The sequence below is a fragment of the Panthera onca genome, chromosome X (assembly GCF_046562875.1).
Source record: "Panthera onca isolate mPanOnc1 chromosome X, mPanOnc1 haplotype 2, whole genome shotgun sequence".
NCBI lineage: Eukaryota > Metazoa > Chordata > Mammalia > Carnivora > Felidae > Panthera > Panthera onca.
In genome coordinates this window covers 98,997,827-99,003,826 of record NC_138357.1, presented here as the reverse complement: position 1 = coordinate 99,003,826, position 6,000 = coordinate 98,997,827, and positions in this window count along the sequence as shown.

The window sequence follows — 6,000 nt, the reverse complement described above, 5'->3', positions numbered from 1 at the left end:
CTAAAATGGTATTTAAAAGTTTATCTCCTGAAGATTTATTTTCCAAGCCTGCCTTAATTTTTCAACTGACATCTTTTGGGTTAAAGTACTACTTTCTAGAAGGCTTTGTGGGAATTAATAGATGGTACATAGAAGAGATAACACAGAGCTTGGCATACAGCAGGGGCCCAATAAAATTTGCTGAATAAAATGTTCATTAAATGGCGTCACTCTCTTTTTTAAGTTTATTTATTTATTTTTGAGAGAGACAGAGTGAGTGGGGGAGGAGAAGAGAGAGACAGAGAGAGAGAATCCCAAGCAGGTTCCATGCCATCAGCACAGAGCCTGATGAGGGGCTCAAACCCATGAAAACATTGAGATCATGACCTGAGCTGAAACCAAGAGTCAGACGCTTAACTGACTGAACCACCCAGGTGTCCCTAAATGGCATCACTCTTAAGCATGTTAATTTGGGTTAAGTCCAGAATTCAAGATCATATACATGCACCCCTATGTTTATAGCAGCATTATTTACCAAAGCCAAGATATGGAAGCAGTCTAAGTGTTCATCAATTGATGAATGGATAAAGAAGATGTGGGCTATATATACAATAAAATGTTATTCAGTCACAAACAAGAATGAAATCTTGCCATTTGTAATGACGTAGATGGAGCTAGATTGTAATGTTAAGTGAAATAAGTCAGAGAAAGACAAATACCATATTATTTCACTCATATGTGGAATCTAAGAAACAAAGCAAATAAGCAAAGGGACAAAAAAAGACAGGCAAACCAAGAAACAGACTCTTAACTATAGAGAACAAACTGATGGTTACCAGAGGGGAGGTGGGGTGGGGGAAGGGTGAAATAGGTGATGGGGATTAAGGAGTTCACTTGTTGGGATGAACACCAGGGATGTACAAAAGCGTTGAATCACTATATTGTACACCTGAAACTAATGTAACTCTGCTTGTTAACTATACTGGAATTTTTAAAAAATATATATCATAAAGAAAAATCCAATGAGGATGGGACCCAAGGCAGAGGGATATCAGTCAATTGGGGCAGGATAGAAACTCTAAAGTATGTGGGCACTCAGGGCTGCAAGCATCTACCAGAATTAAGCTTCAAAAATGTAAGAATCTCGACTGACCTTCTCCTCATAGATATCTCATGCCAGGAACAGTGTGTTGCAATCTGTAGGGTGTTGAGTAAATAGTTTTGGAGTAACAGAAGGCAAAATTCATGCACCTCAAAGTTTTGCACATGTGTCTGTTAGTGGTACTGATGTTGCAATATAGGTTATTTTTGCAGAAAATGAGAATTTAAAAACGGGCCAAAGACTCAGCAGGAAAGAAGGTTCTTTCTGTAAGGGCTTTGAAAAGATGATCATTTGGAGAAGTCAAGGTCACGGGGAGACTTTTAACTTACATATATTAGTGCTGTCTTCCTATTGGTTATATATTATTTTCTGATAATTAAACATTTCAAATATACCTCTAAAAGTACTCATTGAGGGTGGTGATATCTGTGGCATGGCAGGTTAGGGGATAACATGAGGAAAAAGAAGGAGATCCCAAGAGAGACAGAAACATTCCTTAGAAGCCCCAGACTATTTGCACCAGACTATTTGCATACTTTATTTCATTTAATCCTCAAAGATAAAAACTAAAAAGATAAAGCTAAAAGTTTATAAAATAATAATTATTAGCATAATTAAGAGTTGAGATTTACTTTGTCTCATAAAAGTTAAGATTTTTCTAAGGTCAAATAGCTAGTAGATAGCAAAACCAGAACTTGCCTTCTGAGAAATAAATATCAGAATAAATAACAATGAGTTTGTGTTGGGTTGGCTGATTATTAACGTTCTTTTTGTTTTCCTTTCCAAGTTTTCTGTAATGTGGTTAACTAACTCTCAAAATGAAAAGGAGAAAAGAAAGTATCAGATATAGGTCTAAATAGAACCATCAGCACTGGCAACAGCCACATCATAACAAGTTACCAGATTTGTTCCCAGCTGAAACTAGGGAGCAGGGATTATCACTCCACAGGAAATGAGTTTGTGAGCAGCTGCTCTCTGTTACCATGGCAACCCACACAGATCCTGACTTCCTGAAACACAGCACCAAATCAAATCTACAAAATCCATGCTGGAGAAACATCTTCTATCCCTCAAATGTCCTTGTAACAGAATCACAGTCAATAGCCTGTTCTCCCTGAAAGATACATGCCTCAATCCTCTGATGAAGCTGAGGACAATGAGAAGCATAAGGTGAGACATGCTTTTAATTGAATGAGCTAGATAATGGTGGAGCTGTAGACCCTAGAACATTATCTCAGCAAAGCACTGATCAGCTGTGTGACCTTGGAGAACTTACCTGACTTCTCTGAATCTTGGTTTCCTCCTCTGTTACCTGTGGCTCAGTGGTCCTGAGGACTCGGGGCCACATTAGTGTGCAAAGTGCTTAGCTTTGTGCCAAGCCCCTAATGAGTGTTTAATGAATATGGCTGGTTAATAATTATGGACTTTTATAATTTCTTTTATTTCTTTGATAAATATGTATTGATTGCAAACTCTGTGCCAGGCACTGTTCTAAACACTGGGAAGACAGCAGGAAACAACACAGATAAAAACCACTTACATGCTGGTGGGGGTGCACACAAACAAGAATTTAAAATAGTGTATGCAGTAGATTAAGTAGTGTTAAGTGCTAAAGAGAAAACATTCAAGACGGGTATTAAGTGTCAGTATGGAGAGTTCGGGTGGCCAAGAAAGGCCTCACTGAGATGGGACTTTTGGTCAAAACATGAAGGAAGCGATCAAGAAGCCATGCAGGTATCTCACAGAACACTTCAGGTAAAGTAAACAGCAGAAGAAAAGGGTCCTGAATCGGGGGCTTGCCCGATTCAGGCATGTTTGAAAGATAGCACAGAAACCGCCTTATTGAGATCAGACTGAAGGGGACAGAGAAGAAGTGGAGAGCTCTGTTCAGGAACAGGAATTCAGACCAGAGAAGAACTGGGACCAGGCTGGTGAAAGCGGACATGTTGAGCTGTGCTCAGATGCTGGATGTCTTCTGAAGTGTATGCTGATAGAACAGCCTCATTGTGAGACGTTTAAAGGCCAAGGCTCTATGCTCCTTTGAATCCACTTCTAGGCTGGAAATAATGACTTACTCGTGGTAGGCACTTCAGAAATATTTAACATTCTCAGAATCGGAAGATACCTTCAAGCCTTCTAGTTAAGACATGTTGTTAGTTCTTGATTTTTCTTATAACCACTTTCTGGCTTTAACCAAATTATACCCCCAACAAATGCCAGAGTAAAGCACTATTTCTCAGGGCAATTGATTCTATCCTCACACAGTTCTTACCATGCATGTAACCTATCTCACTGTAGCATTAAAAAATAAATAAATACAAATATGATGTCCATTTCACCTTTCCAACTTCCAAGGCTTTTTTGTATTTCTAGTCTGATACTGAACATAGTCTATATCATACCAATTACTGTGATCTACATATAGAAGGAATCTTTAAAGCTTTATCCAAAGCACTGCTATAAATAAAGAGGGAAGCATGGAGAACAGAGACCTATGGAAATGCTTCCATGGTGGACTTTTATCACAGCAATTCCAACTCATTTGTCAGTACTGATTTAGTCAAGATAAATCAACCTGTTACAAAATCCCCTACATTTAGCCAATAGTTTTCCTATTCCCCCCACCACCACCCAGGAGGATGACAGGACTTTCTAATGGTTTCTAGAAATGAGATATATTACATATTCTTCATTTGATTAGTTATTCTTAAAAAAATAAATTTGACTTTTTGTAATTTATTTAATAAACACATGTTGGATTCTAGTGATTTGGGCTTAAAATTTTCTTTCTTCCTTTTTTTAAATGTTTATCTTAGAGAGAGAGAGAGAATGTGCAAGTGTGGGAGGGGCAGAAAGATTGGGGGCAGAGGATCCAAAGTAGCCTCAACACTGACAGCAGTAAGCCTGATGTGGAGCTGGAACCCATGAACTGCAAGATCATAACCTGTGCTGCCAAATTTAGACGCTCAACTGAATAAGCCACCCAGCTGACCCAGAGCTAAAAATTTTTTTAATGAAATATTCTTGCATTAGAGTAATGGGAAAGCAATTTTTTTCCAACATGTACAAAATTATAATTTACATACACTCAAATTCACCCTTTTTAGTGTATAGTTTTGTACATTTTGACAAACATATACAGTTGTGTAACCAAAACCAAAATAAGGTATAAAGCAGTTCCATCAACCCCAAAATTCTCTCAAACATTTTGTATCCAAACTTACCCACAACTCTGCCTTTCTTTTGAATTAATCAGATTTTTTAAAATGATACTATTTTACCTCCATTATTGGTTATTTATAGTCTTATTTTTTCAGTGATTATCTTAGAGTTTACAGTAACACCTGTTATTAATTAGAGTCTACCTTTAAATAATAGTGTACTATAAATGTCTTATTAACAATATATTCTCAACTATATCCTTTATGTTATGGTTGTCATTCAACACTTACATATACTTTAAAAAGAATTTATTGCTACTATTTTTGCTTTAGAAATTATCTGTCTGAGAAACCAAAGTAATAACAAATTACTCAATATTTAACTTTCAATTATCCTGTTTCTCTTAATATCTAAGTTTCTGTCTCATATTCCTTCTTCCTGAAGAGTTTCTTTTATTTAATTTTGAGAGAGAGAAGTCACAAGTGAGTGAGGGTGAGAGAGAGAGAGACAGGGAGCGAAGTGGGGCTCACCTGAAGTGGGGCTAGAGCTCACCCAATGTGGGACTCGAACTCATGAAAACGAGATCATGACCTGAGCTGAAGTCACAAGCTTAATGACTGAGCCACCCAGGGGCCGCAAAGAGCTTCCTTGAACATGTTTGTAGTTCATGTCTGCAGGCAAAAATTTCTTTCAGTTTTCCTTTTTCTGAACAAGTGTTGTCTCTCATTCTTTTTTGAAAGATATTTTGTTTGATTATGGAAATCATTGATTTCCATCATTGATTCTTCTTTTTAGCACTTTAAAGATGACTCTATTGTCTTCTGGTTTGGTGAATTTCTGATGAAAAGTCTGACATTTCCTTATGTTTGCCTCTCTATATGCAATATAACTTCATTTTTTTTTCTCCTCTGCTGGCCTTCTAGATGGTGTTTTTATTTTTTTTTATTATATGAAATTTATTGTCAAATTAGTTTCCATACAACACCCAGTGCTCATCCCAAAAGATGCCCTCTTCAATGCCCATCACCCAGCCTCCCCTACCTCCCACCCCCCATTAACCCTCAGTTTGTTCTCAGTTTTTAACAGTCTCTTATGCTTTGGCTCTCTCCCTCTCTAACCTCTTTTTTTTTCCTTCCCCTCCCCCATGGGTTTCTGTTAAGTTTCTCAGGATCCACATAAGAGTGAAAACATATGGTATCTGTCTTTCTCTGTATGGCTTATTTCACTTAGCATCACACTCTCCATTTCTATCCACATTGCTACAAAGGGCCATATTTCATTCTTTCTCATTGCCACGTAGTACTCCATTGTGTATATAAACCACAATTTCTTTATCAATTCATCAGTTGATGGACATTTAGGCTTTCTCCACAATTGGGCTATTGTTGAGAGTGCTGCTATCAACATTGGGGTACAAGTGCCCCTATGCATCAGCACTCCTGTATCCCTTGGGTAAATTCCTAGCAGTGCTATTGCTGGGTCATAGGGTAGGTCTATTTTTAATTTTTTGAGGAACCTCCACACTGTTTTCCAGAGCAGCTGCACCAGTTTGCATTCCCACTAATAGTGCAAGAGGGTTCCCGTTTCTCCACATCCTCTCCAGCATCTATCGTCTACTGATTTGTTCATTTTGGCCACTCTGAATGGCATGAGGTGATATCTGAGTGTGGTTTTGATTTGTATTTCCCTGATGAGGAGCGATGTTGAGCATCTTTTCATGTGCCTGTTGGCCATCCGGATGTCTTCTTTAGAGAAGT